Source organism: Microtus pennsylvanicus, chromosome 12, assembly GCF_037038515.1.
Source record: "Microtus pennsylvanicus isolate mMicPen1 chromosome 12, mMicPen1.hap1, whole genome shotgun sequence".
Classification (NCBI taxonomy): Eukaryota; Metazoa; Chordata; class Mammalia; order Rodentia; family Cricetidae; genus Microtus; species Microtus pennsylvanicus.
In genome coordinates this window covers 34,620,001-34,641,940 of record NC_134590.1, presented here as the reverse complement: position 1 = coordinate 34,641,940, position 21,940 = coordinate 34,620,001, and the positions used below count along the sequence as shown (strand labels likewise).

The 21,940-nt window shown below is 44.3% G+C and overlaps 1 protein-coding gene across 11 annotated transcripts in view; it reads right to left on the bottom strand.

Moving 5' to 3' along the window:
* The window catches only part of Apbb2 (amyloid beta precursor protein binding family B member 2), a 320,293-nt gene that overhangs the window by 185,747 nt on the left and 112,606 nt on the right, over positions 1-21,940 (bottom strand). For 10 of the 11 annotated variants that reach the window (XM_075943293.1, XM_075943299.1, XM_075943298.1 and 7 more), the window contains one exon: positions 2,707-2,821. The exons of the other annotated variant lie outside the window; for it this stretch is intronic. The gene's annotated coding sequence lies outside the window, so the exon portion shown is untranslated. The remainder of the gene's footprint in view (positions 1-2,706; positions 2,822-21,940) is intronic. 11 annotated transcript variants of the gene reach the window in all.

Here is a 21,940-nt window from a genome sequence, read left to right as displayed (position 1 = left end):
CAGATTCCCCAAACAGAAAGAAAATTAAAACTCCAATTTGACACAAGAGCCTCAACGACAACCCCAAGTATAGCAGTGTGTATTGCCAACCCTTGACTGCTATTCTGATCACGCTTGAGGATAAAATTATAAACAGAAGAGATATTTTTGTTGTTGTCTTTTTGTGAAATACTACCCAGGGAACAGTATGACCCTCCAGAGACAGAGGCCTGGCACTGGGCCCCTGGGTCCTCTTAGTGTCTTTGCCTGATGTGAGAGCAGAAAGGGCCACTGAGTGCACGGGTTCCAGGAAGCCAGCTGCAGATCTCCACCAGCAAACCTCATGGAGTCATCAGGAAAGGCGAGAAACAAAGGAGGGAGGAAGGGAATGGGAAAGAAGCCACACAGATAAAAGGGGATGCTGGGGCAGGGGACTGAGGAGTGATAACAGAAAATAAAGATAGATAGATAGATAGATAGATAGATAGATAGATAGATAGATAGATAGATAGATAGATAGATAGACAGGCAGCACAGAGATAAATAAAAATACATAAATAGATAAATACCACAGAGATGGAAACAAGAAGGTGTGAGCTACCGTCTAGATTCCCAGGAGGGCAGCCCCAGGTGACATATAACCCTCTCCTTCCATCCCAAACAGATGCACGTGACCTCCTTAGCAGAAGCCTTGGAACAGCAATTGGAAGCCACCTCCACTCAGAGGCCAGCTAGATATGCATGGCCCAGTGAAAGAGAGGGAGGAACAGCTTTCTCCTAGAGAGTTCTAGGTAGGAAACACCTCAGGAGGGAAAGAAGTGATTCCTTGAAAGTCACGGGCAGTACAGGCCTGTGAGACAAGGAATGCATAGTATGTTCGAGAAAATCACAGGTGGTGTCTCTGTTCCCAGACGGTGAGGAAAAAGCATTTCCACAAACACGAGTCTCCTGTCTAGATTTATTTCACCACTCTTCTCGGAGCCCAAGCAATAGAACTGTAAGAATTTTGAAGGAAGAATCCCTCTCCCAACACTTTTGAGTGGACCCTGTGAAAGTAGCATTTGTGCAGGCCAAGAAGAAAATGTCAGATATCCTACCAAGGCACGTGGATCAACAGTGTGCATGCCTTTCAGTGTCCCCCTACAAAAAGGGTAGGGATCCCCACCCCCAGCAAGATCGCAGATTATTTCAGCTTTGAGGGTAAGGGACAAAATAGAGATTACATAGGTACTTACATAACCACTTAAAATGTTAAAGTTTAAAAATATAGAAATCCACCCTCAGCTCCCACAGGCATTGGCCACAATGTGTCCGTCTGTCTCCCTCTACAGCACCCAGGTACACGTGTTACCCTGGCGACGCTCTTTTCTAAGGCAGCTCATTTTACTTCTTGTTTTAATTATGTTCTTAAAGACTTATTTCTTGTGTATGGGTGATTGCCTACATGTATGTATGTGCACCCATAGGTGTGCTGGTATCATCAGAGGCCAGAAGAGGACAAGGACCCCTGGGACTGGAGTTACAGATGGTTTGAGTCACCCTGTGCCTGCTCTGAAGCAAACCTGGGTCCTCAAGAAGATCGACTACTTGATCGCTGAGCCATCCGCCCAGCAGTGGCAGAGCTCTTCAAGGGGTCCCTGTTTGCCCCAGTGCTGCTGGCTTGCTGCTGGTAGTTGATGGGAATCTCTGCTATTGCGAAGAGCAGTCCATCCCCACGGCTTCTAAAACACCACTGCTTCTAATAGCCAGGTTGACTATACAAGCGCCTGAAGAGGTTTCTAACTTTTCTAGGAAGAAAACAAAACCTGAGCTGTACAAGGAAATGGGGCTGCAGGGTGAAGATAAATAAATATCACAATAGGAAAAAAATGAGTGTGGGGGAGACATCCCAACGCCTCCCTGACCGGGGACCAACATTCTAGAGAGTCCAAAGGAAAGTAACAAAATAAATGAACCATCTATACAGATGGAAGATCAAAGGAAGTGAAGAAAAAGACGGTCAAAGACATCAACAAAGGGGCACACAGTCAGATGGGAGGCAGTCCCTTCTCTTCCTGCAGCAACATTCATCAGCGGGTAAGGACCATCCGAAGAGCAACAGACCACTTCCCAAAAGCGGCTGGATGAGGGCCAGTGTTGAAAGACAGAGAGCCTTCTCCAGGGCAGTGTGTCTGCCTACAGTGAGCTCGGAGACCCACGAACCAAGCCATTCTACCCAAAGCACAGAAAACAAAGGCACACTGCTGGGGCCTCTCTAGGACCAGAGTGGGGTTTGGGGTTTTGTGTGTGTGTTTTTTTAATGGAATTAAAACAGTCACTGGGAAATGCTTTTAATTTGTGGCATTCCTATTGTCTTAAATGTTTTATATATTGTGATGAGAAAAGAAAAAGCATTTTAAAGGCCACATATGAATGGATACACTGAAATAGAGAAGCATCATCTGGTCTGATGGAGATACTTGATTATAATAAAAATACTAATTAAGATAACATTCATCACTATCTGATATGAAAACCTTAACAGAGAACAAAACGTTCTTCTACGTTTCTAAATACTCTCATATATATCTTATGAGCGTTCATCAGGTTAGAGCCCTGGGATATTCTACAGTGAGAGAAGAGAAAGGGAAGGGGGTAGGGAGGGAGGGAGGGAGGGAGGGAGGGAGGGAAGGGAAGGTAAAGGGAGAGAAGGAGGAAGAAGACACACGTGCAGGGTGGCATACATACATGAGCTGCTTGGACACCGGCAAGCCTGTAGGTACCTTCTGCCCATAGCGACAGTCAGCACGTTACCAGGGGACTCCGGAACTCCCAAGGACTCTGGAAACAGTGAGATGGCTAGCTGTTGAAGGAGAGGACACAAAAAGGTAGAAATAAAACAGTCTTAGGATAATGATCGCGTTTTTTTTTTCATTAAAATGCTAATGATGACCACCTCCTTCCAGATAACCGTGTTTATGAATTATTCATTGTTACATGCGGGAAGGAATCACTCTGTTCCTGCAGGCGGGCATGGAGCCTGCAGAGGGTTAGCATGTGGCCCCTGCGGTGAAGTGGGACCAAAGGGCAGGTACCTAAGAATCACTGGTCAGGGAGAAAAAGTCCACCTATCCCACAGCATTGGGAAGATTGTGTATCTCCGTAGTCAATGCCAAGGATGGAACTAGCTTGGCTTGTTGCCGTGACACTTGAACTAACACCCTGCCAATAATACTATAAGAACTCAAATGGAAAGAAGAAAATGTATTGAATTGGAGAGGTTACATGTCAAAGTGGGGAGGGAGGAAGGGAGGGAGGGAGGGAGGGACACTAACACTTCTGCACACATCAATTACACTCTGTACAGAGGTCCTTTTGTGCTCCCTTTGAAAGGTAACAAATATTCACATTTTTATGCATTTCTGTGGACTTACTTTCATTAACTTTTCATTTAAAAAGCACAGGTTACAACTTTACTTGAAGTCAAGCATTCCTCAACAAGATGAATAAAATAGCATCTCGGTTTCTAAGGATAGTGGTTCACTGGGCTGAGGGACTTGCACAGAATGGGCCCTGTAGGGTGGTGGGTGAGTGCAATGATTTGATCACCACCCAGCAGAGGGCTCTAGCCCAGACAAGAAGAGGTCAGAGAAGACATCCAGGAACAAACGGTATCTGACATGTCTAAGGCTGGGCTGGAGTTAGGCAAAGGCAGTGGAGAGAAACCGTACCATATGGCTTACTGCTCTTGGTCCCATACAGAATGACACCCATGTTATCAGACCAGGGAAGAAGACTGGGGCCGGCTGGCCACTTTGTATCTCTTTCAGAAATCTCTGACTAGACCTGGTTGCTGCCAGATAACTGGGTCAGATGTGGGTTCCAGAGGGTTTACTCTCTCCAGGTGGATCCAAAGGGGCACAGTGGAAGCAGAGTAGCAAGGCCAGCCCACTTGTTACAACCATACAGACAGAAGAGGCAGGCTGAAGACCGAGAAAATAGAAGTGAGCAGGGAAGAATGAAACAAATTAGCATTTGGAAACATCTAGATGTCACAGGGAGAAAAACTTGAACAACTCCATGCAGACTGATGGCCTTAGATCTAAAGTGTAGAACACTAGGGAAGGAATAGGAAGACCAAAAGGTCAGTCTGTAGCTTTAAAAACTGAGGTGTTGAAGATTTGAGGCCTGGAGAAGAAGACAGAATAAAATGCAAAAGCATTAAGGAACTCGCATAGAGAGGCAGAGACATAGAAGCAATGTCACAGATTCACAGGATTGTGGGCAGAAAGAAGACTACCATTAGTACCAAGAGACAGGCGCTAGCAAAGTCAGACCAGAAAGCCAACCACGCCCTTGTTTTAGCAAAAACTAGGCTACAGAGGTCTCCAGAGAAGCGCCATGGGATACAGAGGCAAATGAAGATCAAAAACAAAAATACTTTTGATTCTGACATTTGAAAAGTCGCTGGCCGCCTTGACTGAGGGTGGAATTAGTGCCATGGAGGAGACAGGGAATGGCATCAATAGACCGAGTGGAGTAGCATGTAAGGGGACAGACCATTTTGTAAGAGCTTCAGGGCCAGTAGATGCACAGAGCTGTGCATTGAAGGAATTGGTACAGTGGCAAGGAAGGCGTGGAGAACCAGAGCAAGAAAAGATGAATTAGCTCTCCAGAGGCAGGAAAGTGGACAGGAGTTCAGATGAAGAGACTGGACGTAACAGAACAATCCATAGCCCTTGACACTGGAAGGAGCATAAGGGATAATCTGGTTATACTGCATCCACAGCAGAACTGGGATATTAGAGAAGGCACACCAAATAATGTTACCGTTCCTGAGGATACATGGGAAGACAGGTCATTGAGAAAAGCACTTGGGGTGAAAGCAAGAGGACTTGAGTTCAGTCCCTAACGCACACATAAAAGCTAGGTAAGGCCTTAATGTTAGTAAACGGGGTAGGGGTGGAGTGAGGGGGGATGGGCAGATCCCAGGTCACTGGTCAACTAGCATAACCTAGTCAAAACAGTAAGCTTCAGGTTCATCTACAACTCCTGGGGCAGACAGAGAGACAGAGAATATCATAGAAGAAGATTTTTCAATGTCCTCCTCTGTCCCCTATATTTGTATACATTGATACTTGCACTTCATACACACACAAACACACACACACATACACACACACACACACACACACGCACAGTTCTTTGTCAAGAATGAGGTGACGAGTAAACAGTGGAAAAGACAGATATTGGTCTCTGGTATGTGACCCCTGCCCCCACGCCCAATGAAAACCATCCAACCCTGTTTAAAGGTAAACAAACATGCATGCTGGCTATCAAAGCAGGGACGCACATTGCCTACTAGAATTAAGGCAGCGCATGGGTGAATGATGTGGAAGAAAGTGCTTCCTAAGACAAGCTCTGGCTCTGGGCGCCAATGTTCCCATGTTCCCAAGGTTTGCTTACAGTTCCCTAGCTACAGTCAGGGCTCTGTCACCATCCGCCAGTCTTTGTGAGCCACAGCAATTCCAACACCTAAAAGGATACCCACCTAAGCAGCAACAGGCAAACACTGACAAATAAAGCAGGGGGCAGGGGTGGGGGTGGAGTGGAGATAACAGGGGCATGTGCTGGAGACTTCCTAGCCCAATGCCTCAAAAACTGACCATACACACCCCACTTCAGGCTTTTCCCCACAGGGTTAGGAATGCATGGATCAACTCAGCTACTGGAATAAATCCCGACGATAACAGCAAAAGCAGGAATATTCACTAGAAACCGAACACAATGAAAAACACCTTGAGGATCGGATATGCAGTCTCCCGGGCAGTGTCTGACTGTTCTAGGCTTTTGCCTATTCTACAGAGAAATGCGATCCAGGCCACGACTATGGCGACAGTCTCATAGAACCATGTGCTCATCACTCGGGTTAGCTGCCATAGATCTAGCCGCCATAGAACATGTATCAAAGCAGCAGAAGCCACTAACTGGGTCATTCATTTTTGTATTCCTAGAGCACAGAAGACAGTCAGCATGCAATAAATGTGAATGATTCAATAAACCAGTATATGACTGAATAATTTTCCCAGCTAAAGGGTAAGGAGGCCAATTAAATGGTGAGAACAGAAACAGTCCAGCTGTCCTACCCTGAGAGACTCAAAGGAACACTGTAAATCGCATCCAACTACAATTATTTTACACAAAAGGGAGTCTTTATGAGTTCATAAACACATAGCACAAGGTTGGTCGCCGAAATTATGGGATGATGCTCTTTAAACGGGAAATAAGCAGAGGTGTAAAGACTCCGAGCACACAAAGGAACAGGAGTTGAAGACTACATGTGCTCACCTGCTTTGTTGTCCTTCTGAAGGACAGGCTCATCACTCTAGCAGTATGGTGCCACTGCTCCCAGATGCTCAACCTCACAGCCACCTGCCTGGCTTCAACCCATGGGGACCGCAAGATAAACTGGGAGGAGAGCATCAAGACTCGCTACCTTGAAAATCCACCCCAGGTGCAGCCTGTGTTTCTGTCCTAACATATTTGCAATTCTATTAGTTTCCCTTTTAACACATGAGCTCCGAGGCATTGCAGACCCTATGGAACACGTCTCATATAGTGTACAGAAGAACAACATTAATATCTGTCTGGAAATAATCTCAATAACAGAGGTTCGAAAAGGGAGGAATAGTTTACCAGTATGTTCTACATGACAGGTTTGTTTGTCTGTTTCCCTGACTGAGAGAAAGTAACTTTATCCTCCCAGTCTCATTGTGCCCGTAATCAGAAATAATATGTTGTGAGCAATACATCCCCAACACACTATTTTCCAGGGCTCACGTGGAAAGCAGCTTGTACACACTGGGCTTGCACTTGGCCTTGGAGCGCACTGACAGCACAGAAACAACCCCTTGAGATGGGCATTCCCCTTTCCACTCTCCAGAAGGCAAGGGAGCAAGATAAACAACACAGCACTCACTTGAATGCAAGCCAGGGAAGGGAAGGAATCTCTCTGCCAGTCCAAAGTGTTCAGTGTGCAGTTTTTTAATTACTGCATTTATGATACTATCCATAACATATTCCCCACCACGAATGTTCCAGCAGGTCATTAATCCCCGACAAGTACATTAATGTGACCCCCCCTTCCTGCAAATTCTTATTGTGCTGACATGGGGCAAAAACGCTAAGAATTCTCTTCAAAGTAAATACTTTATGTCAACAGCTCCCCAAGCTACCACTGGTCCCCTCGCTTAACTATTTCAGGATAGTCTTCCTGTGCAACTATTTGGTGATACTGACCTTAAAGATGAATTTGCAAACAAAATTTCAATACTGGCATTGCCCAAGGAACTTTTTTCTTTTAAATCAGAGGAACTACCAAGAAGGTGGCTTGTGTTCTTCAAAATAACATATCCTGTGACTCATTAAATCACAATCCACCATCATCCCAGCTGTTACAACATGGTAAGAATTATGCTTTTTAAAAAAAAAAAAAAAACAAACTCAAAGAGTAAGTCATTAAGAATGGTCAAGATTTTCATAATAATTGAAGGGACAACCAGTCTCAGCACTAAACGGGTTTAATTTCAACCACAGAGGATTAATGTTTTTCTCAGAGAATTCCAAGTATGATTAATCATTGTTTGCTATCACACGGTCATCAATGACACCACTAATTATTTGGCTGTGTTGGAACATGAGCCCAGGCACTCCAAGGAGAAGGAACACACCTTCCGTGGTCCACAGGAGCTGGCTTTCTTCCGCCATGAGGCACACAGGACAAACTGACAATCAGAAAGACCACTGAAGCTCAATCACCAGCTGCAAAGTATAGCACAGAGAACTAGAGTGAAACACAAGTTATTGACCCAGGCCTGCAGCCAAAACCACAGAGGCGAGTGGGAGACTGACTTCATGTGTGAGCTGCTGGGAGAGGGGCTACAGCAACCTGGTAAAGGCCAGTGGCAAGGGTCTCGGAACCTGTGGGCTTCACAGGGCTTGTGTCCTCTAGCCCCAGGCTTGTCTGTGGTGGCTAGGTTTGGAAGGATGCTCTGTTGCCTTTCCTCTTCAGGTCACTTCCCCTGTCACCCTGAAGAGCAACCTGAAGCACCAACCTTCCCTTTCCTTCAACTCAGCAATGGTCTTGAAAGCCGAAATCCTGAGTATAAGAGACCGAAGCTCAACATACCAAGCTACAAACAAGGTCTGAAGTGTGTGGGGTGACTGAACACACAAGGCAGTTGAGATGCCTTCTTTGTTTACTTCTTCCTTCTTAGAAAATTCCAGTATTAGTCCTTAAGCGTTTGAAGTCAAGAAGTACAAACACAGCCAAGCCTAACACAGGCCCTTTGATGTGGCACAACAGAAACACTGGTTCTTCCGTCAGCTACCTCTGGAAATGCAAGGGCATACTTGAAACCTGGGGAACTGAGAGCTTTGTCATTGGACTAGTGAGAGGCCATGGGGGCTATGAGCCTTTGAAGCTGCATCTGTGAAATGGGCTCACAATGCCTCCTCTACACAGCTCTCAGTGAGAGATTAAAACACTAATGAATCTCTAGAGTAGAAGCAGAGGACACAGCCCTATGTGGTTCCCACTATCCTCCCAATGCTCTTCTCCAAAAGCAACAGTAATGATTATGATTTTTAGTATTTAGACGGGCTCTTGGGTAGCCTAGCCTGGCCTGAGCCAAATATTTTTGATAAACAGTGCTTTTTGGCTAATAAATGATGTGTATGCTGTGAATATAATTGATTAATAAAGAAACTGCCTATAGTAGAGCTATAGGGGAACAGAGCTAGGCAGGGAGAACAAAACAAAATGCTGGGAGAAAGGAGGCGGAGTCAGAGAGAAGCCATGTAGCCCAGCCAGAGACAGATGCCGCACTTTAGCTGGTAAGCCACAGCCACGTGGCCATACACAGATTAATAGAAATTTATATGTAAGAGTCAGCCAATTAAAAGCTAGTTAATGGGTCAAGCAGTGATTTAATTAATACAGTTTCTGTGTGATTATTTCGGGGCTAAGTGGCTGGGAACAAAACAAGAGGCCTTCCTCCAACAAATAAATAAAATGCCCCTAACTACTTAAAAAGAAATATAAATATTTTATTACTTGCAGATTTGAACTTTTGTTCTCTAATATGTTTTTCTGTTTGTGCTTCTTCTTTAGCATCTAGCTGAAGGTCTTTCTTTCTTTATAAAAACTTCATGGGCATTTTCTCTCTTTAAGAATAACCCTTGCAGCAACTATTACAGAAATATCTGCTACCAGGCAGTGTGTGAAACATCTTCGTGTACCCTATCCTAGAGAGTCATAGGTTCTCATGGTTACAAACAGCACTAGAGAAACCAGGAATGTTAAGCTTGCAGGTTTTTCTCTTCAGTGGAAAAGATTTACATCTATTTTGGCCCAGAAGACTGGAAGTGGATTAGTTAATAATCTAGTGATCTTTTGCCATCTCAAATTTGCTTCACTCAAATCCCCCCAGACTCCTGAGCATTTTTTCTTGGCCAACAGTACCCATTCTTATCAAAGAGGTCTCAAGTATTCTGCAAAAGAGTTCACCATTATGTGTACCCTAGACCCTTATTCTTGGTCAGCAGAATCCATTCTTGCCAGGCGGTGGTAGTACATGCCTTTAACCCAGCACTCAGGAGGCAGAGGCAAGTGGCTCTCAGTGAGTTCAAAGCCAGCCTAGTCTACAGAGTGAGTTCTAGGACAGCCAGGACTATGTAGAATCATACCACACCTAACTCTTCTTAAAAAGACTTACTTTGTCCCAGGTAATAGTCTTTTGAAGTTAAAACATGAGAAGGGTGTACATCTACCAAAACACTAATAAAATAAGACAAGCAAATCTCTTTACGAATTGTCAAAAATAAAAAATGAAAAAAATGTTTGAAATAAAACACAGAAAGAGAATAAAGTTGTTATTTTAACTTCCAGCAACATCTCCATCATCTGTTTTGCCATGGCCACTTCCCCCTAAGCTCTGCATTAAATAATCTGATCATTAAATCTGTGAAAACCACAAGGGATGTGCCCATCTCATTAAAAACTGCATGCCTGTGAGCTACGATAATGAGGGAGACTGTCTATTTTGGTTTTAAGGACAGAAGTACTTCCTGCCCGTTGCTTAGTGCAGAGACACTTCTAGGAAGTTCCACCACAAAACAGATGCCCCGGGAGTGAGTCTGTCACGATGGCAACAGGAGTCAGCACACATGAACACTTCCTCCCAGCACCTCCACACACTCTCAACCTTGATGATCACAAGGTGTTCAAAGCAAAGACCACTAGCCCCACCATATGGAGCTGAAGACTTCCTTAAGGAGCTATCAGCTCTCTGTCAGAAGCCAGGCCGTGTTGCTGTATACTCAACCCCTGCAGGAATCAGAGCCTTTAAAATTGGAGTGCACTACCCTTTTGTTTTTACGACAGTAAAAACAAATAAGCCTTGATGCACCCTAATTACATTAAACACTGCAAGAAATTCCCATTCTTCTAATTCTGTGAAGGTTATGACACCATCAAGATAACCCCCGCAGTACACCAGAGAACCACCTCACAGGTGACATAGATCCTGTGAAAATGATGACAGCATCAAGATAACCCCCGCAGTACACCAGAGGACCACCTCACAGGTGACATAGATCCTGTGAAGGTTATGACACCATCAAGATAACCCCCGCAGTACGCCAGAGGACCACCTCACAGGCAATCCAGATCCTGTGAAAATGATGACATCATCAAGTTAACTCCCTGCAGTACACCAAAGGACCACCTCACAGGCAATCTAGATCCCGTGAAGATGACAATTAAAACTAACCACCACAACTTGTAAAGAAACAAAAAAGAAATTTCAATATAAACCTATCAATTTGTTATTTGGAAGCTAATAACTGAAGAACTAAATGAATTTAAAGTAGTCGTACTATTGAAATGATAATGCAGAAAAACGGAGCAGGAACCTGCAAGCTATCTATCTGTATTTACTGCAACTTAAAAATGGAATTCTAGGGCTGGGGTTTGCTCTGCAAGCATGAGGACCCGAGTTCAGATCTCCAGCCAGGCATGGCAGTGTCTATAACCCCGGTGCTGGGGAGCTGAGGGACAGAGGGGGGAACAGGAAGAAAGCTGTGGCATGGGAGACTCCTGTACAGTGGATAAAATGCAAGCTCTAGGTTCAGGGAGAGACCCAGGCGCAAGGGAAATAAAGCAGAGAAAAGGACACTTGATGTCCTCTGCTGGTTTCTGTGCATTCAGTGGCATGTAACATCGACACACGTATGTACACACACACACACACTTTTTAAAAGAGTGGGAATAAATCAATGAAGTACATAAAACCACCCAAGTATAAAAGACAAACTAATGGGAAAGTTCAATGTCTAGTTTATAAACAAGGAAACAGATAAATCTTAATTAGCTCCTTCTGGGTAATCAAACTGCTAAGTCAATTTAATTTATTTCATTTTATTACTTTGGGGAACATGGTGAGAAGTCAAACATAACCAGTCTTCACGGTTGTAGTTTTTGTCAGTTAGCACAGAGCAAAAGCAGAAGGGGCCCTCGGACACCAGAGCACCAGGAAGAGTGAGGTGGCCTGGCATGTCAGTCCACAGTGGGCAAAGACACTTGCCACCAAGTCTGATGACCTCAGTTCAACCCCTCAAACCTACTTAGTAGAGAACTGATTCCCACAAGCTCCTCTGACCTCCACACATGCAGCATACAGTCTGTATGTGCCCACATACACACATGGATAAAAACCAATGTGATTTTTAAAAAAGTCAACCATCTTTGTTGTCGTAAGTCCACCCATTATTGTTCCAGGTGGACGTGCATCTTAAGTGCTACCCACTTCCTCATCTACCAAGCCCTACTGGAGCTTCTTTCAGTGAGACTGTCTGGTGGGCAAGGGAGAGAATTGTACAGCACTGGAACCCCTTTCCCATATGTAGGGAATTTCTCATCATGTGAATTTTGCTAAGACACACCCTTTCCAACATAAAAACAGCCAGATACTCATCTTCCCAGAGTCCTGTGCAACTCAAGCATAAGCACATGACTCAGCCTTACACCAACCAGGAACTTAGAGCCACAGATGTGAAGAGGACGGTTGAGCTGCAAGGATCTGTCATGACGGTGAGCAACAGCAACACCTCGCCCAGGAGCATCAAGGGGTGAAGGAACAGGGATGGCCTGGGGTGTCTGGTCCCTGTGGGGCTGTAACTAGAAACACCAATATCTAGTGTCCAGTAGTGCTGACCCTACAGAGAACTAAGCCTAATGTACAGATCTGGCTATAAGCTGGCTGACAGAGCCTGCCCGGTATGTCAATACGGTTCCTCTCTTCCGCAATCCCCCAGCCAGTCTTCATCACTTCCAGGTGTCAAGTCTGATTGCTGTACTGCCCCGAAACACAGGTAGACAGTGGCAATAGTCTGAAGGGAAGGATGAAACGTCTGTGTTCTTACAATTCCAGAGCAGAACAGATGACAAATGAAACTTGTTCCTGGCATGCTACAAGTTAAGGCTGTTCTTCATTGGCTCTCCTATTCTTTGCCTTCTTCTCCTCCATCATCACCACATTCCAGGTTCTAACCCTCTAATTGACTGTACCAGAAGCACGCTAATTGGCATCCAATGGGAACAGTCACTGCTCCCTGCTAGCCGGGCCTTCACACTCATGAATCCACTTGTGAAGGGCAGAGGAGCGGTGGGTGAGGAAGTGCAATTTTCTTTGCTTTTCTGCTTAGACTTGGTTTTCTGTGAAATGAGGCAGTCTGGAACGAGTGGTCAAGAACTACACGACAATAAAAACTGCAAACCAAGGCATCCCGAGATTTATTCTCAGCTGAAAAGCTGAGGCATCCATCTACACAGGGCACAGAAGCATCTTCAGCTCCGAGCTGAGGATGCTGAACCCAGGCAATTTATCTGCACGTGTCTTAGGCTAACCACATACAGACTGCAGACCAAGCTAGATGCAGAGAGAGACATCTCAGAATAAACTGGTGATAGGACCAAAAGGGCTGCATAAAAGAGTCAGACGCCATCATAACACTAATAGAAATGAGGACATGATGAAAGAAAATGTCTCAGTGTGGTGACCATTTGTCTCTGGAAACTGAGGAAGCCCTTCGTGACTAAGAACAGCTCAGTTCTGCTGGCTGTACTACACCACACACATTCTATAAAGACAGTTTACAGAATAAATGAGAAATTTGGCGAACACATCCAAGTTTCTTTACTGCGGTGTTTTCCAGAAAGATTTGCCAAGAAATCAATCTTTCAGTCACAGCAGTCAGGCTAAAAAATCATTCATGGGGACTGGGGGGGAGGGTGTTTCATTTTGGATGGTGATGTAAATCCTACTTCAAATGCCATCAACTGCCAGGCCATTTTTACCATATATTCCCTGTGCTGTGAATTCCCTTGAAATATCTAATGGTCACTAGACAGTTTCACTCCCCAATTGTCCAAATGAGTTAATGCTGTACTCCCATTGTGTCTGTGTGTGTGTGTCTGTGTGTGTGTGTGTGTGTTTGCTCGCGCATGTGTGTGGGCATGTGTATGAAGACTAGAAGTCAATGCTGGTGTCTTTCTAGACCCCCGATCTGCGGAGACAAGGCCTCTCCCAACAGCTGGAGCACGCTGACTGGGTACACTGGCTGACCCACGTTGGGAATGCTTTAGTCCCCTCCAGCTACAGACACTGCTGCTACAGCAGGCCCTGTGTGGGTATTTGGGATCCAGATGCGGCATCAGACTTACACAGCAGTCACCTCACCAGCTGAGCTATCTCTCCCCAGCTCCCCTGCGTGTTTTCAAATGTTTATTTTTTTTAAGTTAGTATATAAAGTAATGGGTTTCATTAGGCTTTTTCATATACACCTTTGGTTGAACATCCTCTACTATTTCCCCATGCCCTTGGTACTCTCCCACCAGGAGGAGTTGTCTTTCCCCCTTCATGTTGCCTGTGCTGTATCACCCAACCCCGCATCCTCAAAACTTCTTCTCCTTCACTTGCGGTCCTCATTTTAGCCTCACGACCAGTAGCCACAGTCACATCATCATATGTAAAAATTAAAATCAAAGATCCACATATGAGAGAAGGCGGCAGGTGCCTTTCTCGGTCCAATCATTTCTAGATCCATTGTCCTGTAACTGCTCTTTGTGGCTTGATCAAATTCCAGTATGTATATGTTCCACCACTCACCTGTTGCAGGGACTCTACAGTAATTCTGCTTCCTTGATATCATGAATAGAACCACAATAACCACAGATGTTCAACTATCTCTGTGGAAGAACATACAGTCCTTTAACTATGTGCCCAGGGGTCAACCAGCTGGGTCATATGTTATCTCTTTAATTTTAATTTCTTTTCTGAGGAACCTCCATATTGATCTCTACAGTCGGCACCACACCAATTTACTCTCACCAACGCTGGATTAAAAACTTAGCATTCCCGATATCCTCAGCAACATACATTATTTTGTTTATTTTGTTTTCTGATGGCAGTTTTCTAACCGGGGTGAGAGAAAATATGAAACTGATTTTGAATTAGCCTTTCCACTTCCAAATTTACTCTACAGGAAGAACATTATCTGGATTACCTTTTATAAACATATGCATATAGATATCTAAGTATGTATGTATGTATGGGGACTAACCCCAGGACTTTGTGCATGTAAAGCAGACACTGTATTACTGAAACAAACACTTCCAGCCCCTCTATAAATGTCAATGCAAAACAGCCTCAACAAAATAGTAGGCCAACTTCAATAGTATTTTTAATGGAATATACACCATGAGGATGATAGATTAATTTCTGGAATGCAAGGATAGTTCAATATATGAATTATCAATTAAAGTATATCAATTAATGTAATATACCATACATTAACAGAAAAAAGAAAAACATCGATCATCTTGATTGATGCAGAATAAGCATTTGACAAATTCAATGTTTTCATGATAGAAATATTCAATGAGCTTGGCACAGAAGGAAAACAATTTCAGCATAATAGAAACATATATGAATAGCAAACAGTTCATATCATATTTGATGATACGTGACTGGAAACACTTCTTCTATGCTCAGGAAGACAATAACAACATTATTCTAATCATGTCTTTCAAAATGACTGCCTGTCTCAGACAAAGTCACCAAGCAAGAAAAACAAATGAAAACAACCCAGTTTGAGTAGTATTCTTTTTTTTTTCTTATTTAGTGGTTTTGTTTTTTTATTGTTTCAGATCTCTTTTGTCTATCTTTTTAAAATAAGCTTTTCTCATTTTACACACCAATCCCAGTTCCCTCTCCCTCCCCTCCTCCTGCTATCCTCAACCCACCCCACGCCACCCCCCCCCCATTCACTTCTCAGAGAGGGTGAGGCCTCCCAGTAAAGCCTGGCACACCACTTTGAGGCAGGACCAATGCCCTCCTCCCTATATCTAGGCTGAGCAAGGTGTCCCTTCAAAGAGAATGGACTCCAAAAGCCAGTTCAAGCACTAGCGATAAATCCTGGTCTCACTGCCAGTGGCCCCACAGACTGCTCCAGTCACACGATTGTCACCACATTCAGAGGGCCTAGTGTGGTTCTATGCAGGTTCTCCCGCTGTCAGTCCAGAGTCAGTGAGCTCCCACCAGCTCAGGCCAACTGTTTCTGAAGGTAATCCCATCATGGTCTTGACCCCTTTGCTCATATTCTCACTCCTCCCTCTCTTCAGCTGGATTCTGGAAGCTTGGCCCCAGGGCTAGCTGTGGATCTCTGCATCTGCTACCATCAGTTGTTGGAGGAAGTTTCTATGATGACAATTAAGGTAATCATCAATTTGATTACAGGGGAAGGCCCGTTCAGGCACCCTCTCCACTACTGTTTAGGGTCTTAGCTGGGGTCATCCTTGTGGATTCCTGGGATTTCCCTAGTGTCAGGTTTCTTGCTAACCCCATAATGGTTTCCTCAATCAAGATAGTCGAGTAGTATTCTTACCCTCTTTGCATATACTATCTTACATGTAGAAAATCCAAAAGATTTACACACAAGCACACAAGCACATGCATGTGCACGCACACGCACACCCCAAAAGTTAGAATGAATGAATTTAGCAAAATTGTAGGATATAAAATAAAAAGGACATAAAAAAATCAGTTGTATTTCTATATAATGACAAATAATAATTGATAATAGTAAATAATAATATAAGAAGGGGAAAACCTGAACTCTAAAAACCACTACTACATCATCAAAAGAAATTAAGGATGAGCTAAATGAATGCAAAGTCATCCCATGTTCATAGATTAGAAGACTTAATATTGGTTACCTGTCAGTACTACCCAAAACATATGTGAATTCAACGCAATCCCTATTCAAAACCCCAATGCTTCTTGCAGAAACTGAAAACTCTACATACACTTCCTACATTTTACAAACTGTATGCTTACCAGGCATGTAAGCAGATAGCAAAACCAGGACAAGATAGCCATTTTCTATGCTTCCCATCCTCCTCAATACCAGCCTGAGGGTACCACCTTCACCTCCTAGCAGGAAAATCAGTAAAACGGTTCTTTGAAGACTAGTAAAAGTTGTATCTGTCCAATATGACTGAATCCACTCACCACTGTCCTAGGACACGGTCACATGTGGGAAGCATCTGCATTCATACCCGATTGTTGACAGCTAAGGCTGTTGCTATTTCCTCCACACAGAAGGCAATGGGATCTTCCATGTGAGAGATGGCGTTCCTACTGTCAGTCATCCAAGGACGAGGTAAGAAATAGGAGCCAGCAAGGAAAACAATTCAAAAAAGAAAGATGGAAGCCCCCTCCCTGCTCTTCAGGGTCTTAAGGGCTTTTCTGTCTAGATTCTACATCTGGTTACAGTCACTTCTGTAGGTAGGATTTGGTGGCCTGGCCCAGAAATCAATACGTATAGGATCTTGTAATGCCACCTAAGAACCCACTGCATCTGGGTCTGCAATTTTAGACTCACAAAGCTTAGTTAATAGTCATAAAACATAACTTCTACCTTCTATGGGTAATTAAAGACTTGTTTCCAGATAAGAACTGGAATAGGAAAATGGAAATGCATGGCAACATGATTAGCGTGGTCCCCAAAGGAAGAGAGACCCTTTGGAATAGAAGTCGAGCACAGAGGCCAGACCTACTTCAGCATACAAAGGTGTTTTCCTTTCCCAATCAATGCAGAAAACAGGCTTTCACTTAGCCGGGAAATGCCATGGGCTTCCCTGCAAAGAATCACAGGCTGAAAAGAATGCTAGCCACTGACAACACAGGCTGACATTCAACTGGGAGGGTGCTGGGGCATTCTGACCATTCAAAATTGTTGACAGCCAGCACCCATTCAGATTGCTAGACACTGACTGCTAGGGATTCCAAATCTCACTTTTCCAACAATCATGTATCTCTCCACCCTGGGCCTCATAGAATACTGTATGTGATTTAATCCCAGAGTCGGAAATGAAGAAGCAGATTATCAATGAGCTGTGCTGTAGACACTTAGTATTTCCATTGTACAGGCAGAAAGTACAGGCTAGAAAGTACAGGCAGAAAGTACAGGCTAGAAAGTACAGGCAGAAAGCACAGGCTAGAAAGCACAGGCTAGGGAGAAAAAAGAGCCTTTCCCAGACAGCCAGGGGCTGAGTAAAAACTTGGTTCAAGACAATCAGCCTTTCAGGATTGTCTAGAAATTGTCCCCTTGTCTTAGGAAGGGTTTCTATTGCTGGAAGAGAAACCATGATCATGACTCTTAAAGGAAACATTTAATTGGTCTGGCTGGATTACAGTTTCAGAGGTTCAGACCATTATCATCATGATAGGGAGGATGGAGGTGCGCAGCTGGATGTGGTGCTGGAGCTGACCAGAAGGCAGCAGAAACTCAACTGGCAGTCACATGAGTGAGGCTTGACAAAACAGACTTCAAAGACCTGAGAAACCGCCACACTGATTTCCAAAGTGGTTGCACAAGTTTGCATTCCCACCAGCAATGGATGAGTGTGCCCCTTATTCCACAACCTCTCCAGCAAAGGCCACTCCCACAGAGGCACACTTCCTCCAACAAAGTTATACCCGCTCCCACCGTGGCACAATTTCTCCAACAAAGCTATACTCACTCCCATAATGGTATACTTCTGTCAACAAAGCTACACCTGCTCCCACAGTGGCACGCTTCCTCCAACAAAGCTATGCCTACTCCAACAAGTCCACACCTCCTAATAGTTCCATTCCCTCTGGGGGCCATTTTCTTTCAAACCACCACAGCCCTACTACAGAAGTCTAATCTCCATTAAAAGGCAATACAGGCAACAAGTATGTATAGAACCTAGAAGAAAAATATATCACTGTATTGTAAATTATTAAGATGGAAAGCACTGATCGAAAGCATGTTTAATCCAATATAACAATCTTATGCTGCAATGTTTAAAAAAGGTTTATTTTAATATTATATGTATGAGTGTATGCTTGTATGTATGTCTGTGTATCCCATACATACAGAATCCACAGAATTCATGTACTTCCCTGGAACTAGATCACAGATGGTAGTGAGCCACCATGTGACTGCTGGGAATCGAACCTGGGTCCTCTGGAAGAACAGCCACTGATCATACAATCGCTGATTCATCTCTTTAGCCCTTATATTGCAATTTTCATCAAGCATGGCCTAAACACAAAAGGCTCTTGGTCATGTATGTGAACTATAAGGCTAATTCAGGCCGATTTACTAGGAGGAAAAAACCCAGCAGACATTCTATTAAAGCTTGTGGAGTCACCACCCAGTTCACGGAATTAATGTCGACACAAACCCCAACAAAAGATAAATTCAACATAAGATTTGGGAGGAATTTTTAAATTTAACTACTTTCCCTCCGGTCATTTCTTTGAACCTGACAAAAGCTTTGTTCTAAACAAAATAATTTTTAAATGTTCTACTTTGAAATGCATTTGCATTAAATCACTCCTGGTGTGGAGACGCTGGAATTAAATCAAAACCGGCATCCGAGCTTTCTAGGAGGGTGTCTGAGTCCCTACACATGACCCCCCCATCCCCGGTAACCTTTAGGTGCCCTTTCTTGATGGCTCTGCCAGCAACCAGCGGCAATTACAATGCTTTTTCAAACAACTGCTTCTCCCACATCTGACCCTTTTAGCTCTGTGCAGTTTCTTTTTCCCCCTGCTTGTTATATGATATCAGACACTAGTCCGAGGTCATTGTGCTGACAATGCACTCACATTATGTTAATTGTCGAGTGCCATAAAGATTTTAGGATACAGGACACTACACAAGCCTGATTAGTAAGGAGCCATTTAACTTATCGTCTAAAGCAGGCTCAAAAATCCTATCAGAAGGACAAGTATAGCTAGGAGCACAGCAGAAAATGGCCCGCGTGGTCAGCCTGCACACAAAGAAACCACACAGTACCCTTCAAACAGAACCTGGGGGACTAGAATAAAGAGTGTGCTGTCTCTTTGGGGGGAGCTGAGGGGCTCCTGCATGGGTAGAAAATCAGAGGAGCCACTGTAGAAGGCAGAGGAAGCTACAGTCCCTCTGGAGCACTGAAAGCCAATGGTGTTTCCAGGAGACCCAGCTGACCGCTGCCCTGCCTGCCATGGGCATGGTTGGTGAGTGTAAAGTCCACCATCACACGCCGTGTGCGCCCATGCTTCTCTTCTGGTTTGTTTGCTGCCACCCTCAACCCCTCTTTCCCCATAGATCCGGTGAAAGACGGACTGTAAGCCTTCCTTACCAGCCAACTGTCAGCAGCCTGCAGAGCATCTAGCTCCAAACACCAATCCAATGTATATCTGCTGAATAAATGATAAATGAGGGGCGTATGGCTAATAGGGTTTTTCCTTACCCCTAATTCATCAAGATCTTTTTGTTTGTTTGTTTTGTTTGTTTTGTTTTGTTTTGTTTTTTCGAGGCAGGGTTTCTCTGTGGTTTTGGAGCCTGTCCTGGAACTAGCTCTTGTAGACCAGGCTGGTCTCGAACTCACAGAGATCCGCCTGCCTCTGCCTCCCAAGTGCTGGGATTAAAGGCGTGCGCCACCACCGCCCGGCTTATTCATCAAGATCTTTATCCCCACTTAATACTTGCACAGTTGGGGAGGCAGTTCACAGGGTAAAACATTTGGATCTAAGTATTAGGACCAAAGTTTAGAATCCTGACAGCCACACAAACACACACACCTGCACAGGCGCGCGCATGCACGCACACACACACCAAATCAAATCCCTGGACACTTACTAACAATGTAACATTAAGTGTGTTTTCTAACCACATTCTATACATTGGTTTTCTTATCAATAAAGGTACAGTTTGCAGGGCTCTGTAGGACTCGTGAGATCTGAAAACAACTTATGTAAAGAGTCACACAGGAAACCTTGCTGAGTGAAATCATCCGCCATTCTATTCTGCAGCTCCAGATAAAAACATAACTACCAAGATCTAATTTGCCAAAGCCAAAGTTCACTCAAGCAACAGATATGCATCAAGGGCTAACAAGGCACAACTGGAGTCTGCCTGCTGTTCAGCATCAAAGGAATCCTTTAACATCTGCCTTCAAGTGCAGGATGACACAATTAGCTCAGGAGATGGGAGAGAGGTGTACAAGCCAATCTTATTTCCTTTATTGAAGCATTAAAGGATTACCCAGTTACGGCAGACTGGAGCTTTTTTCTTTTTTCTTTTTTTTTTTCTTTCTTATTTTTTTTCCGAAGGAATCATGCATTAGAGAAAAAAAGCAACCTAAAATTGTTTTTTATAGTTCTCAAGTGTTGACATTCTTTCTTTGTGTGTGTGTGTGTGTGTGTGTGTGTGTGTGTGTGTGTGTGTGTGTGTGTTGAGCATGCAAAATTCAACTTTAAGGGTCCCCCTCTACCACTTACCACTCAGACAGGATCTCAACTGCATCTGAGCTCACTGATTGGCAAGAATGACCAGCTAGTTCAGGGCTACCTGTGGCCATTCTCTCAGGGCTAAGGAGACCTTCACCACCACACCTGTTCTACAAGGGTGCTGGGGTTCGGAACTCGCTTTTCTCAGTCAGTGATACATGGGACAAGGTGATTGTTTGGTTTTGTTTTGTTTTGTTTGTTTGTTTTGTTTTGTTTTTTGCTTTTTGCCTTAAAAAGGCAAGATTAAACTGTCACAAACTGTGAGTCCACCCAATGGTGCTGGTTTGTCCAACAGTTTTATAGAAAAAAAAAATCTCAAAATGGAGAAATATCATTGTATCTGAAATCTGACACCAGCTACTGTTTGCTTGATTTGACACAGGGCACTGCTGTGGTGGAGGAACAGAAATGGTCTCTGAGCCCCACTAGTCCGCTATCTCTCTCCTTTGGGCCCACAATGACCATAGGAATAAGGAGCTCCTTGTCTTCTTTTTCCAAAACACCTGAGCTCAAAGAGCTTGCCTGATAAAGTCCCTCCCAGGACAGCAGCCTCTGGTAGTGCTCTCCCCAGAGGCTACTTTCCTGTCTCGGCTCACTGCCACTCCCTTGGCAGATTAAAAAAAACACGAGTTTACCAAAGCCCCGAGACAACACTGAGCAGACAACACTGAGCACCACAGCATTTTCCATTCTCTTAAAAGCCATTGCTAGGGGATTCAGAGCTCCCAGGGGATTCTGAGCTCCCAGGGAATTCAGAGCACAAAGCAGAGTCTTGAACTTGGCCTTGCGCTGTGCTGTGCTGGGGGAGACACGGCAGCTATATTGACCATGCAAACATAGGCTTAGAAAGAGCAAAAGGGTCATCCCAGGTCGGGCATGGTAAGCACACTGTTAGAGCACAGACTACAAGCTAACGACCACAGCCTGTTGATAGGTATGTGGAGTGGTTCCCATCTAGAACCACAACCGTAAGGCTCATGGTCCCCTAAAATCCCAATGAACCAGGTGCAGAGACCTAGACCTATAGCCTGAGTCGCAGGAACAAAGGTCAATCC